Source organism: Somniosus microcephalus, chromosome 12 (assembly GCF_052327205.1).
Source record: "Somniosus microcephalus isolate GS21.2 chromosome 12, FLI_Smic_1.0, whole genome shotgun sequence".
Taxonomy (NCBI): domain Eukaryota; kingdom Metazoa; phylum Chordata; class Chondrichthyes; order Squaliformes; family Somniosidae; genus Somniosus; species Somniosus microcephalus.
Genome location: NC_140998.1, coordinates 187,525,854 through 187,552,574, shown reverse-complemented (window position 1 = coordinate 187,552,574; position 26,721 = coordinate 187,525,854).

The window sequence follows — 26,721 nt, the reverse complement described above, 5'->3', positions numbered from 1 at the left end:
CTGTGTCGGTTGGAGGGACTTTGTCGGTTGGAGGGAGTGTGTCGGTTGGAGGGACTGTGTCGGTTGGAGGGACTGTGTCTGTTGGAGGGACTGTGTCTGTTGGAGGGACTGTGTCGGTTGGAGGGACTGTGTCGGTTGGAGGGACTGTGTCGGTTGGAGGGTCTGTGTCTTTTGGAGGGACTGTGTCGGTTGGAGGGAATGTGTCGGTTGGAGGGACTGTGTCGGTTGGAGGGTCTGTGTCGGTTAGAGGGGCTGTGTCTGTTGGAGGGACTGTGTCTGTTGGAGGGACTGTGTCTGTTGGAGGGACTGTGTCGGTTGGAGGGACTGTGTCGGTTGGAGGGACTGTGTCGGTTGGAGGGACTGTGTCGGTTGGAGGGACTGTGTCTGTTGGAGGGACTGTGTCTGTTGGAGGGACTGTGTCTGTTGGAGGGACTGTGTCGGTTGGAGGGACTGTGTCGGTTGGAGGGACTGTGTCTGTTGGAGGGACTGTGTCGGTTGGAGGGACTGTGTCTGTTGGAGGGTCTGTGTCTGTTGGAGGGTCTGTGTCTGTTGGAGGGACTGTGTCGGTTGGAGGGACTGTGTCGGTTGGATGGACTGTGTCGGTTGGAGGAACTGTGTCGGTTGGAGGGACTGTGTCGGTTGGAGGGACTGAGTCGGTTGGAGGGACTGTGTCGGTTGGAGGGACTGTGTCGGTTGGAGGGAGTGTGTCGGTTGGAGGGAGTGTGTCGGTTGGAGGGACTGTGTCGGTTGGAGGGAGTGTGACGGTTGGAGGGACTGTGTCGGTTGGAGGGACTGTGTCGGTTGGAGGGACTGTGTCGGTTGGAGGGACTGTCGGTTGGAGGGAGTGTGTCTGTTGGATGGACTGTGTCTGTTGGAGGGACTCTGTCGGTTGGAGGGAGTGTGTCGGTTGGAGGGAGTGTGTCGGTTGGAGGGAGTGTGTCGGTTGGATGGACTGTGTCTGTTGGAGGGACTCTGTCGGTTGGAGGGAGTGTGTCGGTTGGAGGGAGTGTGTCGGTTGGAGGGAGTGTGTCGGTTGGAGGGAGTGTGTCGGTTGGAGGGACTGTGTCGGTTGGAGGGACTGTGTCGGTTGGACGGAATGTGTCGGTTGGAGGGACTGTGTCGGTTGTAGGGAGTGTGTCGGTTGTAGGGACTGTGTCGGTTGGAGGGTCTGTGTCCTTTGGAGGGACTGTGTCGGTTGGAGGGTCTGTGTCCTTTGGATGGACTGTGTCGGTTGGAGGGACTTTGTCGATTGGAGGGACTGTGTCTGTTGGAGGGACTGTGTCGGTTGGAGGGACTGTGTCGGTTGGAGGGACTGTGTCTGTTGGAGGGACTGTGTCGGTTGGAGGGAATGTGTCGGTTGGAGGGACTGTGTCTTTTGGAGGGACTGTGTCGGTTGGAGGGACTGTGTCGGTTGGAGGGACTGTGTCGGTTGGAGGGACTGTGTCGGTTGGAGGGACTGTGTCTGTTGGAGGGACAGTGTCGGTTGGAGGGACTGTGTCGGTTGGAGGGAGTGTGTCGTTTGGAGGGAGTGTGTCGGTTGGAGGGACAGTGTCGGTTGGAGGGAATGTGTCGGTTGGATGGACTGTGTCGGTTGGAGTGTCTGTGTCGGTTGGAGGGACTGTGTCGGTTGGAGGGAGTGTGTCGTTTGGAGGGAAAGTGCCGGTTGGAATGATTGTGTCTGTTGGAGGGACTGTGTCGGTTGGAGGGACTCTGTCGGTTGGAGGGAATGTATCGGTTGGAGGGACTGTGTCGGTTGGAGGGACTGTGTCGGTTGGAGGAAGTGTGTCGTTTGGAGGGAGTGTGTCGGTTGGAGGGACCGTGTCGGTTGGAGTGACTGTGTCGGTTGGAGGGGCTGTGTCGGAGGGAATGTGTCGGTTGGAGGGACTGTGCCGGTTGGAGGGACTGTGTCAGCTGGAGGGACTGTGTCTGTTGGAGGGACTGTGTCAGCTGGAGGGACTGTGTCTGTTGGAGGGAATGTGTCGGTTGGAGGGACTGTGTCTGTTGGAGCGACTGTGTCGGTTGGAGGGACTGTGTCGGTTGGAGGGACTTTGTCGGTTGGAGGGAGTGTGTCAGTTGGAGGGACTGTGTCGGTTGGAGGGACTGTGTCTGTTGGAGGGACTGTGTCTGTTGGAGGGACTGTGTCGGTTGGAGGGACTGTGTCGGTTGGAGGGTCTGTGTCTTTTGGAGGGACTGTGTCGGTTGGAGGGAATGTGTCGGTTGGAGGGACTGTGTCGGTTGGAGGGTCTGTGTCGGTTGGAGGGGCTGTGTCTGTTGGAGGGACTGTGTCTGTTGGAGGGACTGTGTCTGTTGGAGGGACTGTGTCGGTTGGAGGGACTGTGTCGGTTGGAGGGACTGTGTCTGTTGGAGGGACTGTGTCTGTTGGAGGGACTGTGTCTGTTGGAGGGACTGTGTCGGTTGGAGGGACTGTGTCCGTTGGAGGGACTGTGTCTGTTGGAGGGACTGTGTCGGTTGGAGGGACTGTGTCTGTTGGAGGGTCTGTGTCTGTTGGAGTGTCTGTGTCTGTTGGAGGGACTGTGTCGGTTGGAGGGACTGTGTCGGTTGGATGGACTGTGTCGGTTGGAGGAACTGTGTCGGTTGGAGGGACTGTGTCGGTTGGAGGGACTGAGTCGGTTGGAGGGACTGTGTCGGTTGGAGGGACTGTGTCGGTTGGAGGGAGTGTGTCGGTTGGAGGGAGTGTGTCGGTTGGAGGGACTGTGTCGGTTGGAGGGCGTGTGTCGGTTGGAGGGACTGTGTCGGTTGGAGGGACTGTGTCGGTTGGAGGGACTGTGTCGGTTGGAGGGACTGTCGGTTGGAGGGAGTGTGTCTGTTGGATGGACTGTGTCTGTTGGAGGGACTCTGTCGGTTGGAGGGAGTGTGTCGGTTGGAGGGAGTGTGTCGGTTGGAGGGAGTGTGTCGGTTGGATGGACTGTGTCTGTTGGAGGGACTCTGTCGGTTGGAGGGAGTGTGTCGGTTGGAGGGAGTGTGTCGGTTGGAGGGAGTGTGTCGGTTGGAGGGAGTGTGTCGGTTGGAGGGACTGTGTCGGTTGGAGGGACTGTGTCGGTTGGACGGAATGTGTCGGTTGGAGGGACTGTGTCGGTTGTAGGGAGTGTGTCGGTTGTAGGGACTGTGTCGGTTGGAGGGTCTGTGTCCTTTGGAGGGACTGTGTCGGTTGGAGGGTCTGTGTCCTTTGGATGGACTGTGTCGGTTGGAGGGACTGTGTCGATTGGAGGGACTGTGTCTGTTGGAGGGACTGTTTCGGTTGGAGGGACTGTGTCGGTTGGAGGGACTGTGTCGGTTGGAGGGACTGTGTCGGTTGGAGGGACTGTGTCTGTTGGAGGGACTGTGTCGGTTGGAGGGAATGTGTCGGTTGGAGGGACTGTGTCTTTTGAAGGGACTGTGTCGGTTGGAGGGACTGTGTCGGTTGGAGGGACTGTGTCGGTTGGAGGGACTGTGTCGGTTGGAGGGACTGTGTCTGTTGGAGGGACAGTGTCGGTTGGAGGGACTGTGTCGGTTGGAGGGAGTGTGTCGTTTGGAGGGATTGTGTCGGTTGGAGGGACAGTGTCGGTTGGAGGGAATGTGTCGGTTGGATGGACTGTGTCGGTTGGAGTGTCTGTGTCGGTTGGAGGGACTGTGTCGGTTGGAGGGAGTGTGTCGTTTGGAGGGAAAGTGCCGGTTGGAATGATTGTGTCTGTTGGAGGGACTGTGTCGGTTGGAGGGACTCTGTCGGTTGGAGGGAATGTATCGGTTGGAGGGACTGTGTCGGTTGGAGGGACTGTGTCGGTTGGAGGAAGTGTGTCGTTTGGAGGGAGTGTGTCGGTTGGAGGGACCGTGTCGGTTGGAGTGACTGTGTCGGTTGGAGGGGCTGTGTCGGAGGGAATGTGTCGGTTGGAGGGACTGTGCCGGTTGGAGGGACTGTGTCAGCTGGAGGGACTGTGTCTGTTGGAGGGACTGTGTCAGCTGGAGGGACTGTGTCTGTTGGAGGGAATGTGTCGGTTGGAGGGACTGTGTCTGTTGGAGCGACTGTGTCGGTTGGAGGGACTGTGTCGGTTGGAGGGACTTTGTCGGTTGGAGGGAGTGTGTCAGTTGGAGGGACTGTGTCGGTTGGAGGGACTGTGTCTGTTGGAGGGACTGTGTCTGTTGGAGGGACTGTGTCGGTTGGAGGGACTGTGTCGGTTGGAGGGTCTGTGTCTTTTGGAGGGACTGTGTCGGTTGGAGGGAATGTGTCGGTTGGAGGGACTGTGTCGGTTGGAGGGTCTGTGTCGGTTGGAGGGGCTGTGTCTGTTGGAGGGACTGTGTCTGTTGGAGGGACTGTGTCTGTTGGAGGGACTGTGTCGGTTGGAGGGACTGTGTCGGTTGGAGGGACTGTGTCTGTTGGAGGGAGTGTGTCTGTTGGAGGGACTGTGTCTGTTGGAGGGACTGTGTCGGTTGGAGGGACTGTGTCGGTTGGAGGGACTGTGTCTGTTGGAGGGACTGTGTCGGTTGGAGGGACTGTGTCTGTTGGAGGGTCTGTGTCTGTTGGAGGGTCTGTGTCTGTTGGAGGGACTGTGTCGGTTGGAGGGACTGTGTCGGTTGGATGGACTGTGTCGGTTGGAGGAACTGTGTCGGTTGGAGGGACTGTGTCGGTTGGAGGGACTGAGTCGGTTGGAGGGACTGTGTCGGTTGGAGGGACTGTGTCGGTTGGAGGGAGTGTGTCGGTTGGAGGGAGTGTGTCGGTTGGAGGGACTGTGTCGGTTGGAGGGAGTGTGTCGGTTGGAGGGACTGTGTCGGTTGGAGGGACTGTGTCGGTTGGAGGGACTGTGTCGGTTGGAGGGACTGTCGGTTGGAGGGAGTGTGTCTGTTGGATGGACTGTGTCTGTTGGAGGGACTCTGTCGGTTGGAGGGAGTGTGTCGGTTGGAGGGAGTGTGTCGGTTGGAGGGAGTGTGTCGGTTGGATGGACTGTGTCTGTTGGAGGGACTCTGTCGGTTGGAGGGAGTGTGTCGGTTGGAGGGAGTGTGTCGGTTGGAGGGAGTGTGTCGGTTGGCGGGAGTGTGTCGGTTGGAGGGACTGTGTCGGTTGGAGGGACTGTGTCGGTTGGACGGAATGTGTCGGTTGGAGGGACTGTGTCGGTTGTAGGGAGTGTGTCGGTTGTAGGGACTGTGTCGGTTGGAGGGTCTGTGTCCTTTGGAGGGACTGTGTCGATTGGAGGGACTGTGTCTGTTGGAGGGACTGTTTCGGTTGGAGGGACTGTTTCGGTTGGAGGGACTGTGTCGGTTGGAGGGACTGTGTCGGTTGGAGGGACTGTGTCTGTTGGAGGGACAGTGTCGGTTGGAGGGACTGTGTCGGTTGGAGGGAGTGTGTCGTTTGGAGGGAGTGTGTCGGTTGGAGGGACAGTGTCGGTTGGAGGGAATGTGTCGGTTGGATGGACTGTTTCGGTTGGAGGGTCTGTGTCGGTTGGAGGGACTGTGTCGGTTGGAGGGAGTGTGTCGTTTGGAGGGAAAGTGCCGGTTGGAATGATTGTGTCTGTTGGAGGGACTGTGTCGGTTGGAGGGACTCTGTCGGTTGGAGGGAATGTATCGGTTGGAGGGACTGTGTCGGTTGGAGGGACTGTGTCGGTTGGAGGAAGTGTGTCGTTTGGAGGGAGTGTGTCGGTTGGAGGGACCGTGTCGGTTGGAGGGACGGTGTCGGTTGGAGGGTCTGTGTCGGTTGGAGGGACTGTGTCTGTTGGAGGGACTGCGTCGGTTGGAGGGACTGTGTCGGTTGGAGTGACTGTGTCGGTTGGAGGGACAGAGTCGGTTGGAGGAACTGTGTCTGTTGGAGGGGCAGTGTCGGTTGGAGGGTCTGTGTCGGTTGGAGGGACTGTGTCGGTTGGAGGGACTGTGTCGGTTGGAGGGTCCGTGTCGGTTGGAGGGACTGTGTCGGTTGGAGGGAATGTGTCAGCTGGAGGGACTGTGTCTGTTGGAGGGTCTGTGTCGGTTGGAGGGACTGTGTCGGTTGGAGGGACTGTGTCGGTTGGAGGGACTGTGTCGGTTGGAGGAACTGTGTCGGTTGGAGGGACTGTGTCGGTTGGAGGGACTGTGTCGGTTGGAGGGACTGTGTCGGTTGGAGGGACTGTGTCTGTTGGAGGGACTGTGTCTGTTGGAGGGACTGTGTCGGTTGGAGGGACTGTGTCGGTTGGAGGGACTGTGTCGGTTGGATGGAGTGTGTCGGTTGGAGGGAGTGTGTCGGTTGGAGGGACTGTGTCGGTTGGAGGGATTGTGTCTGTTGGAGGGACTGTGTCGGTTGGAGGGACTGTGTCGGTTGGAGGGACTGTGTCGGTTGGAGGGACTGTGTCTGTTGGAGGGACTGTGTCGGTTGGAGGGACTGTGTCGGTTGGAGGGACTGTGTCGGTTGGAGGGATTGCGTCGGTTGGAGGGAATGTGCCGGTTGGAGGGACTGTGTCTGTTGGAGGGACTGTGTCGGTTGGAGGGACTGTGTCGGTTGGAGGGGCTGTGTCGGTTGGAGGGTCTGTGTCTTTTGGAGGGACTGTGTCGGTTGGAGGGACTGTGTCGGTTGGAGGGACTGTGTCGGTTGGAGGGTCTGTGTCGGTTGGAGGGTCTGTGTCGGTTGGAGGGTCTGTGTCGGTTGGGGGGGCTGTGTCTGTTGGAGGGACTGTGTCGGTTGGAGGGACTGTGTCTGTTGGAGGGACTGTGTCTGTTGGAGGGACTGTGTCTGTTGGAGGGACTGTGTCGGTTGGAGGGACTGTGTCGGTTGGAGGGACTGTGTCTGTTGGAGGGACTGTGTCTGTTGGAGGGACTGTGTCTGTTGGAGGGACTGTGTCTGTTGGAGGGACTGTGTCTGTTGGAGAGACTGTGTCGGTTGGAGGGACTGTGTCGGTTGGCGGGACTCTGTCTGTTGGAGGGACTGTGTCTGTTGGAGGGATTGTGTCAGTTGGAGGGACTCTGTCTGTTGGAGGGACTGTGTCTGTTGGAGGGACTGTGTCGTTATGGAGGGTCTCTGTCGGTTGGAGGGTCTGTGTCGGTTGGAGGGTCTGTGTCTGTTGGAGGGACTGTGTCTTTGGAGGGTCTGTGTCTGTTGGAGGGACTGTGTCGGTTGGAGGGGCTGTGTCGGAGGGAATGTGTCGTTTGGAGGGACTGTGCCGGTTGGAGGGACTGTGTCAGCTGGAGGGACTGTGTCTGTTGGAGGGACTGTGTCGGTAGGAGGGACTGTGTCGGTTGGAGGGACCTGTGTCGGTTGGAGGGACTGTGTCTGTTGGAGGGACTGTGTCGTTATGGAGGGTCTCTGTCGGTTGGAGGGTCTGTGTCGGTTGGAGGGTCTGTGTCTGTTGGAGGGACTGTGTCTTTGGAGGGACTGTGTCTGTTGGAGGGACTGTGTCGGTTGGAGGGGCTGTGTCGGAGGGAATGTGTCGGTTGGAGGGACTGTGCCGGTTGGAGGGACTGTGTCAGCTGGAGGGACTGTGTCTGTTGGAGGGACTGTGTCGGTAGGAGGGACTGTGTCGGTTGGAGGGACCTGTGTCGGTTGGAGGGACTGTGTCTGTTGGAGGGACTGTGTCGGTAGGAGGGACTGTGTCGGTTGGAGGGACCTGTGTCGGTTGGAGGGAATGTGTCGGTAGGAGGGACTGTGTCGGTTGGAGGGAATGTATCGGTTGGAGGGACTGTGTCGGTTGCAGGGACTGTGTCGGTTGGAGGAAGTGTGTCGTTTGGAGGGACTGTGTCTGTTGGAGGGACTGATTTGGTTGGAGGGACTGAGTCGTTTGGAGGGACCGTGTCGGTTGGAGGGACCGTGTCGGTTGGAGGGACCGTGTCGGTTGGAGGGACCGTGTCGGTTGGAGGGATTGTGTCGGTTGGAGGGTCTGTGTCGGTTGGAGGGACTGTGTCTCTTGGAGGGACTGTGTCGGTTGGAGGGACTGTGTCGGTTGGAGGGACTGTGTCGGTTGGAGGGACAGAGTCGGTTGGAGGGACAGTGTCGGTTGGAGGGACTGTGTCGATTGGAGGGACTGTGTCTGTTGGAGGGACTGTGTCGGTTGGAGGGACTGTGTCGGTTAGAGGGACTGTTTCGGTTGGAGGGACTGTGTCGGTTGGAGGGAGTGTGTCGGTTGGAGGAACTGTGTCTGTTGAGTGGCAGTGTCGGTTGGAGGGTCTGTGTCGGTTGGAGGGACTGTGTCGGTTGGAGGGACTGTGTCGTTTGGAGGTTCCGTGTCGGTTGGAGGGACTGTGTCGGTTGGAGGGAATGTGTCAGCTGGAGGGACTGTGTCTGTTGGAGGGTCTGTGTCGGTTGGAGGGACTGTGTCGGTTGGAGGGACTGTGTCGGTTGGAGGGACTGTGTCGGTTGGAGGGACTGTGTCGGTTGGAGGGACTGTGTCGGTTGGAGGTACTGTGTCGGTTGGAGGGACTGTGTCGGTTGGAGGGACTGTGTCGGTTGGAGGGACTGTGTCTGTTGGAGGGACTGTGTCTGTTGGAGGGACTGTGTCGGTTGGAGGGACTGTGTCGGTTGGAGGGACTGTGTCGGTTGGAGGGAGTGTGTCGGTTGGAGGGAGTGTGTCGGTTGGAGGGACTGTGTCGGTTGGAGGGATTGTGTCTGTTGGAGGGACTGTGTCGGTTGGAGGGACTGTGTCGGTTGGAGGGACTGTGTCGGTTGGAGGGACTGTGTCTGTTGGAGGGACTGTGTCGGTTGGAGGGACTGTGTCGGTTGGAGGGACTGTGTCGGTTGGAGGGATTGCGTCGGTTGGAGGGAATGTGTCGGTTGGAGGGACTGTGTCTGTTGGAGGGACTGTGTCGGTTGGAGGGACTGTGTCGGTTGGAGGGGCTGTGTCGGTTGGAGGGTCTGTGTCTTTTGGAGGGACTGTGTCGGTTGGAGGGACTCTGTCGGTTGGAGGGACTGTGTCGGTTGGAGGGTCTGTGTCGGTTGGAGGGTCTGTGTCGGTTGGAGGGTCTGTGTCGGTTGGGGGGGCTGTGTCTGTTGGAGGGACTGTGTCTGTTGGAGGGACTGTGTCTGTTGGAGGGACTGTGTCTGTTGGAGGGACTGTGTCGGTTGGAGGGACTGTGTCGGTTGGAGGGACTGTGTCTGTTGGAGGGACTGTGTCTGTTGGAGGGACTGTGTCTGATGGAGGGACTGTGTCTGTTGGAGAGACTGTGTCGGTTGGAGGGACTGTGTCGGTTGGCGGGACTCTGTCTGTTGGAGGGACTGTGTCTGTTGGAGGGATTGTGTCAGTTGGAGGGACTCTGTCTGTTGGAGGGACTGTGTATGTTGGAGGGACTGTGTCGTTATGGAGGGTCTCTGTCGGTTGGAGGGTCTGTGTCGGTTGGAGGGTCTGTGTCTGTTGGAGGGACTGTGTCTTTGGAGGGACTGTGTCTGTTGGAGGGACTGTGTCGGTTGGAGGGGCTGTGTCGGAGGGAATGTGTCAGTTGGAGGGACTGTGCCGGTTGGAGGGACTGTGTCAGCTGGAGGGACTGTGTCTGTTGGAGGGACTGTGTCTGTTGGAGGGACTGTGTCGGTTGGAGGGACTGTGTCGGTTGGAGGGACTGTGTCTGTTGGAGGGACTGTGTCGGTTGGAGGGACTGTGTCTGTTGGAGGGTCTGTGTCTGTTGGAGGGTCTGTGTCTGTTGGAGGGACTGTGTCGGTTGGAGGGACTGTGTCGGTTGGAGGGACTTTGTCGGTTGGAGGGAGTGTGTCAGTTGGAGGGACTGTGTCGGTTGGAGGGACTGTGTCTGTTGGAGGGACTGTGTCTGTTGGAGGGACTGTGTCGGTTGGAGGGACTGTGTCGGTTGGAGGGACTGTGTCGGTTGGAGGGTCTGTGTCTTTTGGAGGGACTGTGTCGGTTGGAGGGAATGTGTCGGTTGGAGGGACTGTGTCGGTTGGAGGGTCTGTGTCGGTTAGAGGGGCTGTGTCTGTTGGAGGGACTGTGTCTGTTGGAGGGACTGTGTCTGTTGGAGGGACTGTGTCGGTTGGAGGGACTGTGTCGGTTGGAGGGACTGTGTCGGTTGGATGGACTGTGTCGGTTGGAGGGACTGTGTCTGTTGGAGGGACTGTGTCTGTTGGAGGGACTGTGTCTGTTGGAGGGACTGTGTCGGTTGGAGGGACTGTGTCGGTTGGAGGGACTGTGTCTGTTGAAGGGACTGTGTCGGTTGGAGGGACTGTGTCTGTTGGAGGGTCTGTGTCTGTTGGAGGGTCTGTGTCTGTTGGAGGGACTGTGTCGGTTGGAGGGACTGTGTCGGTTGGATGGACTGTGTCGGTTGGAGGAACTGTGTCGGTTGGAGGGACTGTGTCGGTTGGAGGGACTGAGTCGGTTGGATGGACTGTGTCGGTTGGAGGGACTGTGTCGGTTGGAGGGAGTGTGTCGGTTGGAGGGAGTGTGTCGGTTGGAGGGACTGTGTCGGTTGGAGGGAGTGTGTCGGTTGGAGGGACTGTGTCGGTTGGAGGGACTGTGTCGGTTGGAGGGACTGTGTCGGTTGGAGGGACTGTCGGTTGGAGGGAGTGTGTCTGTTGGATGGACTGTGTCTGTTGGAGGGACTCTGTCGGTTGGAGAGAGTGTGTCGGTTGGAGGGAGTGTGTCGGTTGGAGGGAGTGTGTCGGTTGGATGGACTGTGTCTGTTGGAGGGACTCTGTCGGTTGGAGGGAGTGTGTCGGTTGGAGGGAGTGTGTCGGTTGGAGGGAGTGTGTCGGTTGGAGGGAGTGTGTCGGTTGGAGGGACTGTGTCGGTTGGAGGGACTGTGTCGGTTGGACGGAATGTGTCGGTTGGAGGGACTGTGTCGGTTGTAGGGAGTGTGTCGGTTGTAGGGACTGTGTCGGTTGGAGGGTCTGTGTCCTTTGGAGGGACTGTGTCGGTTGGAGGGTCTGTGTCCTTTGGATGGACTGTGTCGGTTGGAGGGACTGTGTCGATTGGAGGGACTGTGTCTGTTGGAGGGACTGTGTCGGTTGGAGGGACTGTGTCGGTTGGAGGGACTGTGTCTGTTGGAGGGACTGTGTCGGTTGGAGGGAATGTGTCGGTTGGAGGGACTGTGTCTTTTGGAGGGACTGTGTCGGTTGGAGGGACTGTGTCGGTTGGAGGGACTGTGTCGGTTGGAGGGACTGTGTCGGTTGGAGGGACTGTGTCTGTTGGAGGGACAGTGTCGGTTGGAGGGACTGTGTCGGTTGGAGGGAGTGTGTCGTTTGGAGGGAGTGTGTCGGTTGGAGGGACAGTGTCGGTTGGAGGGAATGTGTCGGTTGGATGGACTGTGTCGGTTGGAGTGTCTGTGTCGGTTGGAGGGACTGTGTCGGTTGGAGGGAGTGTGTCGTTTGGAGGGAAAGTGCCGGTTGGAATGATTGTGTCTGTTGGAGGGACTGTGTCGGTTGGAGGGACTCTGTCGGTTGGAGGGAATGTATCGGTTGGAGGGACTGTGTCGGTTGGAGGGACTGTGTCGGTTGGAGGAAGTGTGTCGTTTGGAGGGAGTGTGTCGGTTGGAGGGACCGTGTCGGTTGGAGTGACTGTGTCGGTTGGAGGGGCTGTGTCGGAGGGAATGTGTCGGTTGGAGGGACTGTGCCGGTTGGAGGGACTGTGTCAGCTGGAGGGACTGTGTCTGTTGGAGGGACTGTGTCAGCTGGAGGGACTGTGTCTGTTGGAGGGAATGTGTCGGTTGGAGGGACTGTGTCTGTTGGAGCGACTGTGTCGGTTGGAGGGACTGTGTCGGTTGGAGGGACTTTGTCGGTTGGAGGGAGTGTGTCAGTTGGAGGGACTGTGTCGGTTGGAGGGACTGTGTCTGTTGGAGGGACTGTGTCTGTTGGAGGGACTGTGTCGGTTGGAGGGACTGTGTCGGTTGGAGGGTCTGTGTCTTTTGGAGGGACTGTGTCGGTTGGAGGGAATGTGTCGGTTGGAGGGACTGTGTCGGTTGGAGGGTCTGTGTCGGTTGGAGGGGCTGTGTCTGTTGGAGGGACTGTGTCTGTTGGAGGGACTGTGTCTGTTGGAGGGACTGTGTCGGTTGGAGGGACTGTGTCGGTTGGAGGGACTGTGTCGGTTGGAGGGACTGTGTCTGTTGGAGGGACTGTGTCTGTTGGAGGGACTGTGTCTGTTGGAGGGACTGTGTCGGTTGGAGGGACTGTGTCGGTTGGAGGGACTGTGTCTGTTGGAGGGACTGTGTCGGTTGGAGGGACTGTGTCTGTTGGAGGGTCTGTGTCTGTTGGAGGGTCTGTGTCTGTTGGAGGGACTGTGTCGGTTGGAGGGACTGTGTCGGTTGGATGGACTGTGTCGGTTGGAGGAACTGTGTCGGTTGGAGGGACTGTGTCGGTTGGAGGGACTGAGTCGGTTGGAGGGACTGTGTCGGTTGGAGGGACTGTGTCGGTTGGAGGGAGTGTGTCGGTTGGAGGGAGTGTGTCGGTTGGAGGGACTGTTTCGGTTGGAGGGAGTGTGTCGGTTGGAGGGACTGTGTCGGTTGGAGGGACTGTGTCGGTTGGAGGGACTGTGTCGGTTGGAGGGACTGTCGGTTGGAGGGAGTGTGTCTGTTGGATGGACTGTGTCTGTTGGAGGGACTCTGTCGGTTGGAGGGAGTGTGTCGGTTGGAGGGAGTGTGTCGGTTGGAGGGAGTGTGTCGGTTGGATGGACTGTGTCTGTTGGAGGGACTCTGTCGGTTGGAGGGAGTGTGTCGGTTGGAGGGAGTGTGTCGGTTGGAGGGAGTGTGTCGGTTGGAGGGAGTGTGTCGGTTGGAGGGACTGTGTCGGCTGGAGGGACTGTGTCGGTTGGACGGAATGTGTCGGTTGGAGGGACTGTGTCGGTTGTAGGGAGTGTGTCGGTTGTAGGGACTGTGTCGGTTGGAGGGTCTGTGTCCTTTGGAGGGACTGTGTCGGTTGGAGGGTCTGTGTCCTTTGGATGGACTGTGTCGGTTGGAGGGACTGTGTCGATTGGAGGGACTGTGTCTGTTGGAGGGACTGTTTCGGTTGGAGGGACTGTGTCGGTTGGAGGGACTGTGTCGGTTGGAGGGACTGTGTCGGTTGGAGGGACTGTGTCTGTTGGAGGGACTGTGTCGGTTGGAGGGAATGTGTCGGTTGGAGGGACTGTGTCTTTTGGAGGGACTGTGTCGGTTGGAGGGACTGTGTCGGTTGGAGGGACTGTGTCGGTTGGAGGGACTGTGTCGGTTGGAGGGACTGTGTCTGTTGGAGGGACAGTGTCGGTTGGAGGGACTGTGTCGGTTGGAGGGAGTGTGTCGTTTGGAGGGATTGTGTCGGTTGGAGGGACAGTGTCGGTTGGAGGGAATGTGTCGGTTGGATGGACTGTGTCAGTTGGAGTGTCTGTGTCGGTTGGAGGGACTGTGTCGGTTGGAGGGAGTGTGTCGTTTGGAGGGAAAGTGCCGGTTGGAATGATTGTGTCTGTTGGAGGGACTGTGTCGGTTGGAGGGACTCTGTCGGTTGGAGGGAATGTATCGGTTGGAGGGACTGTGTCGGTTGGAGGGACTGTGTCGGTTGGAGGAAGTGTGTCGTTTGGAGGGAGTGTGTCGGTTGGAGGGACCGTGTCGGTTGGAGTGACTGTGTCGGTTGGAGGGGCTGTGTCGGAGGGAATGTGTCGGTTGGAGGGACTGTGCCGGTTGGAGGGACTGTGTCAGCTGGAGGGACTGTGTCTGTTGGAGGGACTGTGTCAGCTGGAGGGACTGTGTCTGTTGGAGGGAATGTGTCGGTTGGAGGGACTGTGTCTGTTGGAGCGACTGTGTCGGTTGGAGGGACTGTGTCGGTTGGAGGGACTTTGTCGGTTGGAGGGAGTGTGTCAGTTGGAGGGACTGTGTCGGTTGGAGGGACTGTGTCTGTTGGAGGGACTGTGTCTGTTGGAGGGACTGTGTCGGTTGGAGGGACTGTGTCGGTTGGAGGGTCTGTGTCTTTTGGAGGGACTGTGTCGGTTGGAGGGAATGTGTCGGTTGGAGGGACTGTGTCGGTTGGAGGGTCTGTGTCGGTTGGAGGGGCTGTGTCTGTTGGATGGACTGTGTCTGTTGGAGGGACTGTGTCTGTTGGAGGGACTGTGTCGGTTGGAGGGACTGTGTCGGTTGGAGGGACTGTGTCTGTTGGAGGGACTGTGTCTGTTGGAGGGACTGTGTCTGTTGGAGGGACTGTGTCGGTTGGAGGGACTGTGTCGGTTGGAGGGACTGTGTCTGTTGGAGGGACTGTGTCGGTTGGAGGGACTGTGTCTGTTGGAGGGTCTGTGTCTGTTGGAGGGTCTGTGTCTGTTGGAGGGACTGTGTCGGTTGGAGGGACTGTGTCGGTTGGATGGACTGTGTCGGTTGGAGGAACTGTGTCGGTTGGAGGGACTGTGTCGGTTGGAGGGACTGAGTCGGTTGGAGGGACTGTGTCGGTTGGAGGGACTGTGTCGGTTGGAGGGAGTGTGTCGGTTGGAGGGAGTGTGTCGGTTGGAGGGACTGTGTCGGTTGGAGGGAGTGTGTCGGTTGGAGGGACTGTGTCGGTTGGAGGGACTGTGTCGGTTGGAGGGACTGTCGGTTGGAGGGAGTGTGTCTGTTGGATGGACTGTGTCTGTTGGAGGGACTCTGTCGGTTGGAGGGAGTGTGTCGGTTGGAGGGAGTGTGTCGGTTGGAGGGAGTGTGTCGGTTGGATGGACTGTGTCTGTTGGAGGGACTCTGTCGGTTGGAGGGAGTGTGTCGGTTGGAGGGAGTGTGTCGGTTGGAGGGAGTGTGTCGGTTGGAGGGAGTGTGTCGGTTGGAGGGACTGTGTCGGTTGGAGGGACTGTGTCGGTTGGACGGAATGTGTCGGTTGGAGGGACTGTGTCGGTTGTAGGGAGTGTGTCGGTTGTAGGGACTGTGTCGGTTGGAGGGTCTGTGTCCTTTGGAGGGACTGTGTCGATTGGAGGGACTGTGTCTGTTGGAGGGACTGTTTCGGTTGGAGGGACTGTTTCGGTTGGAGGGACTGTGTCGGTTGGAGGGACTGTGTCGGTTGGAGGGACTGTGTCTGTTGGAGGGACAGTGTCGGTTGGAGGGACTGTGTCGGTTGGAGGGAGTGTGTCGTTTGGAGGGAGTGTGTCGGTTGGAGGGACAGTGTCGGTTGGAGGGAATGTGTCGGTTGGATGGACTGTTTCGGTTGGAGGGTCTGTGTCGGTTGGAGGGACTGTGTCGGTTGGAGGGAGTGTGTCGTTTGGAGGGAAAGTGCCGGTTGGAATGATTGTGTCTGTTGGAGGGACTGTGTCGGTTGGAGGGACTCTGTCGGTTGGAGGGAATGTATCGGTTGGAGGGACTGTGTCGGTTGGAGGGACTGTGTCGGTTGGAGGAAGTGTGTCGTTTGGAGGGAGTGTGTCGGTTGGAGGGACCGTGTCGGTTGGAGGGACGGTGTCGGTTGGAGGGTCTGTGTCGGTTGGAGGGACTGTGTCTGTTGGAGGGACTGCGTCGGTTGGAGGGACTGTGTCGGTTGGAGTGACTGTGTCGGTTGGAGGGACAGAGTCGGTTGGAGGGACAGTGTCTGTTGGAGGGATTGTGTCGGTTGGAGGGACTCTGTCTGTTGGAGGGACTGTGTCTGTTGGAGGGACTGTGTCGTTATGGAGGGTCTCTGTCGGTTGGAGGGTCTGTGTCGGTTGGAGGGTCTGTGTCTGTTGGAGGGACTGTGTCTTTGGAGGGACTGTGTCTGTTGGAGGGACTGTGTCGGTTGGAGGGGCTGTGTCGGAGGGAATGTGTCGGTTGGAGGGACTGTGCCGGTTGGAGGGACTGTGTCAGCTGGAGGGACTGTGTCTGTTGGAGGGACTGTGTCAGCTGGAGGGATTGTGTCTGTTGGAGGGACTGTGTCGGTTGGAGGGAATGTGTCGGTTGGAGGGACTGTGTCTGTTGGAGCGACTGTGTCGGTTGGAGGGACTGTGTCGGTTGGAGGGACTTTGTCGGTTGGAGGGAGTGTGTCAGTTGGAGGGACTGTGTCGGTTGGAGGGACTGTGTCTGTTGGAGGGACTGTGTCTGTTGGAGGGACTGTGTCGGTTGGAGGGACTGTGTCGGTTGGAGGGAATGTGTCGGTTGGAGGGTCTGTGTCTTTTGGAGGGACTGTGTCGGTTGGAGGGAATGTGTCGGTTGGAGGGACTGTGTCGGTTGGAGGGTCTGTGTCGGTTGGAGGGGCTGTGTCTGTTGGAGGGACTGTGTCTGTTGGAGGGACTGTGTCTGTTGGAGGGACTGTGTCGGTTGGAGGGACTGTGTCGGTTGGAGGGACTGTGTCGGTTGGAGGGACTGTGTCGGTTGGAGGGACTGTGTCTGTTGGAGGGACTGTGTCTGTTGGAGGGACTGTGTCTGTTGGAGGGACTGTGTCGGTTGGAGGGACTGTGTCGGTTGGAGGGAATGTGTCGGTTGGAGGGACTGTGTCTGTTGGAGGGTCTGTGTCTGTTGGAGGGACTGTGTCGGTTGGAGGGACTGTGTCGGTTGGATGGACTGTGTCGGTTGGAGGAACTGTGTCGGTTGGAGGGACTGTGTCGGTTGGAGGGACTGAGTCGGTTGGAGGGACTGTGTCGGTTGGAGGGACTGTGTCGGTTGGAGGGAGTGTGTCGGTTGGAGGGAGTGTGTCGGTTGGAGGGACTGTGTCGGTTGGAGGGAGTGTGTCGGTTGGAGGGACTGTGTCGGTTGGAGGGACTGTGTCGGTTGGAGGGACTGTGTCGGTAGGAGGGACTGTCGGTTGGAGGGAGTGTGTCTGTTGGATGGACTGTGTCTGTTGGAGGGACTCTGTCGGTTGGAGGGAGTGTGTCGGTTGGAGGGACTGTGTCGGTTGGAGGAAGTGTGTCGTTTGGAGGGAGTGTGTCGGTTGGAGGGACCGTGTCGGTTGGAGGGACGGTGTCGGTTGGAGGGTCTGTGTCGGTTGGAGGGACTGTGTCTGTTGGAGGGACTGCGTCGGTTGGAGGGACTGTGTCGGTTGGAGTGACTGTGTCGGTTGGAGGGACAGAGTCGGTTGGAGGGACAGTGTCTGTTGGAGGGATTGTGTCGGTTGGAGGGACTCTGTCTGTTGGAGGGACTGTGTCTGTTGGAGGGACTGTGTCGTTATGGAGGGTCTCTGTCGGTTGGAGGGTCTGTGTCGGTTGGAGGGTCTGTGTCTGTTGGAGGGACTGTGTCTTTGGAGGGACTGTGTCTGTTGGAGGGACTGTGTCGGTTGGAGGGGCTGTGTCGGAGGGAATGTGTCGGTTGGAGGGACTGTGCCGGTTGGAGGGACTGTGTCAGCTGGAGGGACTGTGTCTGTTGGAGGGACTGTGTCAGCTGGAGGGATTGTGTCTGTTGGAGGGACTGTGTCGGTTGGAGGGAATGTGTCGGTTGGAGGGACTGTGTCTGTTGGAGCGACTGTGTCGGTTGGAGGGACTGTGTCGGTTGGAGGGACTTTGTCGGTTGGAGGGAGTGTGTCAGTTGGAGGGACTGTGTCGGTTGGAGGGACTGTGTCTGTTGGAGGGACTGTGTCTGTTGGAGGGACTGTGTCGGTTGGAGGGACTGTGTCGGTTGGAGGGAATGTGTCGGTTGGAGGGTCTGTGTCTTTTGGAGGGACTGTGTCGGTTGGAGGGAATGTGTCGGTTGGAGGGACTGTGTCGGTTGGAGGGTCTGTGTCGGTTGGAGGGGCTGTGTCTGTTGGAGGGACTGTGTCTGTTGGAGGGACTGTGTCTGTTGGAGGGACTGTGTCGGTTGGAGGGACTGTGTCGGTTGGAGGGACTGTGTCGGTTGGAGGGACTGTGTCGGTTGGAGGGACTGTGTCTGTTGGAGGGACTGTGTCTGTTGGAGGGACTGTGTCTGTTGGAGGGACTGTGTCGGTTGGAGGGACTGTGTCGGTTGGAGGGAATGTGTCGGTTGGAGGGACTGTGTCTGTTGGAGGGTCTGTGTCTGTTGGAGGGACTGTGTCGGTTGGAGGGACTGTGTCGGTTGGATGGACTGTGTCGGTTGGAGGAACTGTGTCGGTTGGAGGGACTGTGTCGGTTGGAGGGACTGAGTCGGTTGGAGGGACTGTGTCGGTTGGAGGGACTGTGTCGGTTGGAGGGAGTGTGTCGGTTGGAGGGAGTGTGTCGGTTGGAGGGACTGTGTCGGTTGGAGGGAGTGTGTCGGTTGGAGGGACTGTGTCGGTTGGAGGGACTGTGTCGGTTGGAGGGACTGTGTCGGTAGGAGGGACTGTCGGTTGGAGGGAGTGTGTCTGTTGGATGGACTGTGTCTGTTGGAGGGACTCTGTCGGTTGGAGGGAGTGTGTCGGTTGGAGGGACTGTGTCGGTTGGAGGGACTGTGTCTGTTGGAGGGACAGTGTCGGTTGGAGGGACTGTGTCGGTTGGAGGGAGTGTGTCGTTTGGAGGGATTGTGTCGGTTGGAGGGACAGTGTCGGTTGGAGGGAATGTGTCGGTTGGATGGACTGTGTCGGTTGGAGTGTCTGTGTCGGTTGGAGGGACTGTGTCGGTTGGAGGGAGTGTGTCGTTTGGAGGGAAAGTGCGGGTTGGAATGATTGTGTCTGTTGGAGGGACTGTGTCGGTTGGAGGGACTCTGTCGGTTGGAGGGAATGTATCGGTTGGAGGGACTGTGTCGGTTGGAGGGACTGTGTCGGTTGGAGGAAGTGTGTCGTTTGGAGGGAGTGTGTCGGTTGGAGGGACCGTGTCGGTTGGAGTGACTGTGTCGGTTGGAGGGGCTGTGTCGGAGGGAATGTGTCGGTTGGAGGGACTGTGCCGGTTGGAGGGACTGTGTCAGCTGGAGGGACTGTGTCTGTTGGAGGGACTGTGTCAGCTGGAGGGACTGTGTCTGTTGGAGGGAATGTGTCGGTTGGAGGGACTGTGTCTGTTGGAGCGACTGTGTCGGTTGGAGGGACTGTGTCGGTTGGAGGGACTTTGTCGGTTGGAGGGAGTGTGTCAGTTGGAGGGACTGTGTCGGTTGGAGGGACTGTGTCTGTTGGAGGGACTGTGTCTGTTGGAGGGACTGTGTCGGTTGGAGGGTCTGTGTCTTTTGGAGGGACTGTGTCGGTTGGAGGGAATGTGTCGGTTGGAGGGACTGTGTCGGTTGGAGGGTCTGTGTCGGTTGGAGGGGCTGTGTCTGTTGGAGGGACTGTGTCTGTTGGAGGGACTGTGTCTGTTGGAGGGACTGTGTCGGTTGGAGGGACTGTGTCGGTTGGAGGGACTGTGTCTGTTGGAGGGACTATGTCTGTTGGAGGGACTGTGTCTGTTGGAGGGACTGTGTCGGTTGGAGGGACTGTGTCGGTTGGAGGGACTGTGTCTGTTGGAGGGACTGTGTCGGTTGGAGGGACTGTGTCTGTTGGAGGGTCTGTGTCTGTTGGAGGGTCTGTGTCTGTTGGAGGGACTGTGTCGGTTGGAGGGACTGTGTCGGTTGGATGGACTGTGTCGGTTGGAGGAACTGTGTCGGTTGGAGGGACTGTGTCGGTTGGAGGGACTGAGTCGGTTGGAGGGACTGTGTCGGTTGGAGGGACTGTGTCGGTTGGAGGGAGTGTGTCGGTTGGAGGGAGTGTGTCGGTTGGAGGGACTGTGTCGGTTGGAGGGAGTGTGTCGGTTGGAGGGACTGTGTCGGTTGGAGGGACTGTGTCGGTTGGAGGGACTGTGTCGGTTGGAGGGACCGTCGGTTGGAGGGAGTGTGTCTGTTGGATGGACTGTGTCTGTTGGAGGGACTCTGTCGGTTGGAGGGAGTGTGTCGGTTGGAGGGAGTGTGTCGGTTGGAGGGAGTGTGTCGGTTGGAGGGAGTGTGTCGGTTGGAGGGACTGTGTCGGTTGGAGGGACTGTGTCGGTTGGACGGAATGTGTCGGTTGGAGGGACTGTGTCGGTTGTAGGGAGTGTGTCGGTTGTAGGGACTGTGTCGGTTGGAGGGTCTGTGTCCTTTGGAGGGACTGTGTCGGTTGGAGGGTCTGTGTCCTTTGGATGGACTGTGTCGGTTGGAGGGACTGTGTCGATTGGAGGGACTGTGTCTGTTGGAGGGACTGTGTCGGTTGGAGGGACTGTGTCGGTTGGAGGGACTGTGTCTGTTGGAGGGACTGTGTCGGTTGGAGGGAATGTGTCGGTTGGAGGGACTGTGTCTTTTGGAGGGACTGTGTCGGTTGGAGGGACTGTGTCGGTTGGAGGGACTGTGTCGGTTGGAGGGACTGTGTCGGTTGGAGGGACTGTGTCTGTTGGAGGGACAGTGTCGGTTGGAGGGACTGTGTCGGTTGGAGGGAGTGTGTCGTTTGGAGGGAGTGTGTCGGTTGGAGGGACAGTGTCGGTTGGAGGGAATGTGTCGGTTGGATGGACTGTGTCGGTTGGAGTGTCTGTGTCGGTTGGAGGGACTGTGTCGGTTGGAGGGAGTGTGTCGTTTGGAGGGAAAGTGCCGGTTGGAATGATTGTGTCTGTTGGAGGGACTGTGTCGGTTGGAGGGACTCTGTCGGTTGGAGGGAATGTATCGGTTGGAGGGACTGTGTCGGTTGGAGGGACTGTGTCGGTTGGAGGAAGTGTGTCGTTTGGAGGGAGTGTGTCGGTTGGAGGGACCGTGTCGGTTGGAGTGACTGTGTCGGTTGGAGGGGCTGTGTCGGAGGGAATGTGTCGGTTGGAGGGACTGTGCCGGTTGGAGGGACTGTGTCAGCTGGAGGGACTGTGTCTGTTGGAGGGACTGTGTCAGCTGGAGGGACTGTGTCTGTTGGAGGGAATGTGTCGGTTGGAGGGACTGTGTCTGTTGGAGCGACTGTGTCGGTTGGAGGGACTGTGTCGGTTGGAGGGACTTTGTCGGTTGGAGGGAGTGTGTCAGTTGGAGGGACTGTGTCGGTTGGAGGGACTGTGTCTGTTGGAGGGACTGTGTCTGTTGGAGGGACTGTGTCGGTTGGAGGGACTGTGTCGGTTGGAGGGTCTGTGTCTTTTGGAGGGACTGTGTCGGTTGGAGGGAATGTGTCGGTTGGAGGGACTGTGTCGGTTGGAGGGTCTGTGTCGGTTGGAGGGGCTGTGTCTGTTGGAGGGACTGTGTCTGTTGGAGGGACTGTGTCTGTTGGAGGGACTGTGTCGGTTGGAGGGACTGTGTCGGTTGGAGGGACTGTGTCGGTTGGAGGGACTGTGTCTGTTGGAGGGACTGTGTCTGTTGGAGGGACTGTGTCTGTTGGAGGGACTGTGTCGGTTGGAGGGACTGTGTCGGTTGGAGGGACTGTGTCTGTTGGAGGGACTGTGTCGGTTGGAGGGACTGTGTCTGTTGGAGGGTCTGTGTCTGTTGGAGGGTCTGTGTCTGTTGGAGGGACTGTGTCGGTTGGAGGGACTGTGTCGGTTGGATGGACTGTGTCGGTTGGAGGAACTGTGTCGGTTGGAGGGACTGTGTCGGTTGGAGGGACTGAGTCGGTTGGAGGGACTGTGTCGGTTGGAGGGACTGTGTCGGTTGGAGGGAGTGTGTCGGTTGGAGGGAGTGTGTCGGTTGGAGGGACTGTTTCGGTTGGAGGGAGTGTGTCGGTTGGAGGGACTGTGTCGGTTGGAGGGACTGTGTCGGTTGGAGGGACTGTGTCGGTTGGAGGGACTGTCGGTTGGAGGGAGTGTGTCTGTTGGATGGACTGTGTCTGTTGGAGGGACTCTGTCGGTTGGAGGGAGTGTGTCGGTTGGAGGGAGTGTGTCGGTTGGAGGGAGTGTGTCGGTTGGATGGACTGTGTCTGTTGGAGGGACTCTGTCGGTTGGAGGGAGTGTGTCGGTTGGAGGGAGTGTGTCGGTTGGAGGGAGTGTGTCGGTTGGAGGGAGTGTGTCGGTTGGAGGGACTGTGTCGGCTGGAGGGACTGTGTCGGTTGGACGGAATGTGTCGGTTGGAGGGACTGTGTCGGTTGTAGGGAGTGTGTCGGTTGTAGGGACTGTGTCGGTTGGAGGGTCTGTGTCCTTTGGAGGGACTGTGTCGGTTGGAGGGTCTGTGTCCTTTGGATGGACTGTGTCGGTTGGAGGGACTGTGTCGATTGGAGGGACTGTGTCTGTTGGAGGGACTGTTTCGGTTGGAGGGACTGTGTCGGTTGGAGGGACTGTGTCGGTTGGAGGGACTGTGTCGGTTGGAGGGACTGTGTCTGTTGGAGGGACTGTGTCGGTTGGAGGGAATGTGTCGGTTGGAGGGACTGTGTCTTTTGGAGGGACTGTGTCGGTTGGAGGGACTGTGTCGGTTGGAGGGACTGTGTCGGTTGGAGGGACTGTGTCGGTTGGAGGGACTGTGTCTGTTGGAGGGACAGTGTCGGTTGGAGGGACTGTGTCGGTTGGAGGGAGTGTGTCGTTTGGAGGGATTGTGTCGGTTGGAGGGACAGTGTCGGTTGGAGGGAATGTGTCGGTTGGATGGACTGTGTCAGTTGGAGTGTCTGTGTCGGTTGGAGGGACTGTGTCGGTTGGAGGGAGTGTGTCGTTTGGAGGGAAAGTGCCGGTTGGAATGATTGTGTCTGTTGGAGGGACTGTGTCGGTTGGAGGGACTCTGTCGGTTGGAGGGAATGTATCGGTTGGAGGGACTGTGTCGGTTGGAGGGACTGTGTCGGTTGGAGGAAGTGTGTCGTTTGGAGGGAGTGTGTCGGTTGGAGGGACCGTGTCGGTTGGAGTGACTGTGTCGGTTGGAGGGGCTGTGTCGGAGGGAATGTGTCGGTTGGAGGGACTGTGCCGGTTGGAGGGACTGTGTCAGCTGGAGGGACTGTGTCTGTTGGAGGGACTGTGTCAGCTGGAGGGACTGTGTCTGTTGGAGGGAATGTGTCGGTTGGAGGGACTGTGTCTGTTGGAGCGACTGTGTCGGTTGGAGGGACTGTGTCGGTTGGAGGGACTTTGTCGGTTGGAGGGAGTGTGTCAGTTGGAGGGACTGTGTCGGTTGGAGGGACTGTGTCTGTTGGAGGGACTGTGTCTGTTGGAGGGACTGTGTCGGTTGGAGGGACTGTGTCGGTTGGAGGGTCTGTGTCTTTTGGAGGGACTGTGTCGGTTGGAGGGAATGTGTCGGTTGGAGGGACTGTGTCGGTTGGAGGGTCTGTGTCGGTTGGAGGGGCTGTGTCTGTTGGATGGACTGTGTCTGTTGGAGGGACTGTGTCTGTTGGAGGGACTGTGTCGGTTGGAGGGACTGTGTCGGTTGGAGGGACTGTGTCTGTTGGAGGGACTGTGTCTGTTGGAGGGACTGTGTCTGTTGGAGGGACTGTGTCGGTTGGAGGGACTGTGTCGGTTGGAGGGACTGTGTCTGTTGGAGGGACTGTGTCGGTTGGAGGGACTGTGTCTGTTGGAGGGTCTGTGTCTGTTGGAGGGTCTGTGTCTGTTGGAGGGACTGTGTCGGTTGGAGGGACTGTGTCGGTTGGATGGACTGTGTCGGTTGGAGGAACTGTGTCGGTTGGAGGGACTGTGTCGGTTGGAGGGACTGAGTCGGTTGGAGGGACTGTGTCGGTTGGAGGGACTGTGTCGGTTGGAGGGAGTGTGTCGGTTGGAGGGAGTGTGTCGGTTGGAGGGACTGTGTCGGTTGGAGGGAGTGTGTCGGTTGGAGGGACTGTGTCGGTTGGAGGGACTGTGTCGGTTGGAGGGACTGTCGGTTGGAGGGAGTGTGTCTGTTGGATGGACTGTGTCTGTTGGAGGGACTCTGTCGGTTGGAGGGAGTGTGTCGGTTGGAGGGAGTGTGTCGGTTGGAGGGAGTGTGTCGGTTGGATGGACTGTGTCTGTTGGAGGGACTCTGTCGGTTGGAGGGAGTGTGTCGGTTGGAGGGAGTGTGTCGGTTGGAGGGAGTGTGTCGGTTGGAGGGAGTGTGTCGGTTGGAGGGACTGTGTCGGTTGGAGGGACTGTGTCGGTTGGACGGAATGTGTCGGTTGGAGGGACTGTGTCGGTTGTAGGGAGTGTGTCGGTTGTAGGGACTGTGTCGGTTGGAGGGTCTGTGTCCTTTGGAGGGACTGTGTCGATTGGAGGGACTGTGTCTGTTGGAGGGACTGTTTCGGTTGGAGGGACTGTTTCGGTTGGAGGGACTGTGTCGGTTGGAGGGACTGTGTCGGTTGGAGGGACTGTGTCTGTTGGAGGGACAGTGTCGGTTGGAGGGACTGTGTCGGTTGGAGGGAGTGTGTCGTTTGGAGGGAGTGTGTCGGTTGGAGGGACAGTGTCGGTTGGAGGGAATGTGTCGGTTGGATGGACTGTTTCGGTTGGAGGGTCTGTGTCGGTTGGAGGGACTGTGTCGGTTGGAGGGAGTGTGTCGTTTGGAGGGAAAGTGCCGGTTGGAATGATTGTGTCTGTTGGAGGGACTGTGTCGGTTGGAGGGACTCTGTCGGTTGGAGGGAATGTATCGGTTGGAGGGACTGTGTCGGTTGGAGGGACTGTGTCGGTTGGAGGAAGTGTGTCGTTTGGAGGGAGTGTGTCGGTTGGAGGGACCGTGTCGGTTGGAGGGACGGTGTCGGTTGGAGGGTCTGTGTCGGTTGGAGGGACTGTGTCTGTTGGAGGGACTGCGTCGGTTGGAGGGACTGTGTCGGTTGGAGTGACTGTGTCGGTTGGAGGGACAGAGTCGGTTGGAGGGACAGTGTCTGTTGGAGGGATTGTGTCGGTTGGAGGGACTCTGTCTGTTGGAGGGACTGTGTCTGTTGGAGGGACTGTGTCGTTATGGAGGGTCTCTGTCGGTTGGAGGGTCTGTGTCGGTTGGAGGGTCTGTTTCTGTTGGAGGGACTGTGTCTTTGGAGGGACTGTGTCTGTTGGAGGGACTGTGTCGGTTGGAGGGGCTGTGTCGGAGGGAATGTGTCGGTTGGAGGGACTGTGCCGGTTGGAGGGACTGTGTCAGCTGGAGGGACTGTGTCTGTTGGAGGGACTGTGTCAGCTGGAGGGATTGTGTCTGTTGGAGGGACTGTGTCGGTTGGAGGGAATGTGTCGGTTGGAGGGACTGTGTCTGTTGGAGCGACTGTGTCGGTTGGAGGGACTGTGTCGGTTGGAGGGACTTTGTCGGTTGGAGGGAGTGTGTCAGTTGGAGGGACTGTGTCGGTTGGAGGGACTGTGTCTGTTGGAGGGACTGTGTCTGTTGGAGGGACTGTGTCGGTTGGAGGGACTGTGTCGGTTGGAGGGAATGTGTCGGTTGGAGGGTCTGTGTCTTTTGGAGGGACTGTGTCGGTTGGAGGGAATGTGTCGGTTGGAGGGACTGTGTCGGTTGGAGGGTCTGTGTCGGTTGGAGGGGCTGTGTCTGTTGGAGGGACTGTGTCTGTTGGAGGGACTGTGTCTGTTGGAGGGACTGTGTCGGTTGGAGGGACTGTGTCGGTTGGAGGGACTGTGTCGGTTGGAGGGACTGTGTCGGTTGGAGGGACTGTGTCTGTTGGAGGGACTGTGTCTGTTGGAGGGACTGTGTCTGTTGGAGGGACTGTGTCGGTTGGAGGGACTGTGTCGGTTGGAGGGAATGTGTCGGTTGGAGGGACTGTGTCTGTTGGAGGGTCTGTGTCTGTTGGAGGGACTGTGTCGGTTGGAGGGACTGTGTCGGTTGGATGGACTGTGTCGGTTGGAGGAACTGTGTCGGTTGGAGGGACTGTGTCGGTTGGAGGGACTGAGTCGGTTGGAGGGACTGTGTCGGTTGGAGGGACTGTGTCGGTTGGAGGGAGTGTGTCGGTTGGAGGGAGTGTGTCGGTTGGAGGGACTGTGTCGGTTGGAGGGAGTGTGTCGGTTGGAGGGACTGTGTCGGTTGGAGGGACTGTGTCGGTTGGAGGGACTGTGTCGGTAGGAGGGACTGTCGGTTGGAGGGAGTGTGTCTGTTGGATGGACTGTGTCTGTTGGAGGGACTCTGTCGGTTGGAGGGAGTGTGTCGGTTGGAGGGACTGTGTCGGTTGGAGGGACTGTGTCTGTTGGAGGGACAGTGTCGGTTGGAGGGACTGTGTCGGTTGGAGGGAGTGTGTCGTTTGGAGGGATTGTGTCGGTTGGAGGGACAGTGTCGGTTGGAGGGAATGTGTCGGTTGGATGGACTGTGTCGGTTGGAGTGTCTGTGTCGGTTGGAGGGACTGTGTCGGTTGGAGGGAGTGTGTCGTTTGGAGGGAAAGTGCGGGTTGGAATGATTGTGTCTGTTGGAGGGACTGTGTCGGTTGGAGGGACTCTGTCGGTTGGAGGGAATGTATCGGTTGGAGGGACTGTGTCGGTTGGAGGGACTGTGTCGGTTGGAGGAAGTGTGTCGTTTGGAGGGAGTGTGTCGGTTGGAGGGACCGTGTCGGTTGGAGTGACTGTGTCGGTTGGAGGGGCTGTGTCGGAGGGAATGTGTCGGTTGGAGGGACTGTGCCGGTTGGAGGGACTGTGTCAGCTGGAGGGACTGTGTCTGTTGGAGGGACTGTGTCAGCTGGAGGGACTGTGTCTGTTGGAGGGAATGTGTCGGTTGGAGGGACTGTGTCTGTTGGAGCGACTGTGTCGGTTGGAGGGACTGTGTCGGTTGGAGGGACTTTGTCGGTTGGAGGGAGTGTGTCAGTTGGAGGGACTGTGTCGGTTGGAGGGACTGTGTCTGTTGGAGGGACTGTGTCTGTTGGAGGGACTGTGTCGGTTGGAGGGTCTGTGTCTTTTGGAGGGACTGTGTCGGTTGGAGGGAATCTGTCGGTTGGAGGGACTGTGTCGGTTGGAGGGTCTGTGTCGGTTGGAGGGGCTGTGTCTGTTGGAGGGACTGTGTCTGTTGGAGGGACTGTGTCTGTTGGAGGGACTGTGTCGGTTGGAGGGACTGTGTCGGTTGGAGGGACTGTGTCTGTTGGAGGGACTATGTCTGTTGGAGGGACTGTGTCTGTTGGAGGGACTGTGTCGGTTGGAGGGACTGTGTCGGTTGGAGGGACTGTGTCTGTTGGAGGGACTGTGTCGGTTGGAGGGACTGTGTCTGTTGGAGGGTCTGTGTCTGTTGGAGGGTCTGTGTCTGTTGGAGGGACTGTGTCGGTTGGAGGGACTGTGTCGGTTGGAT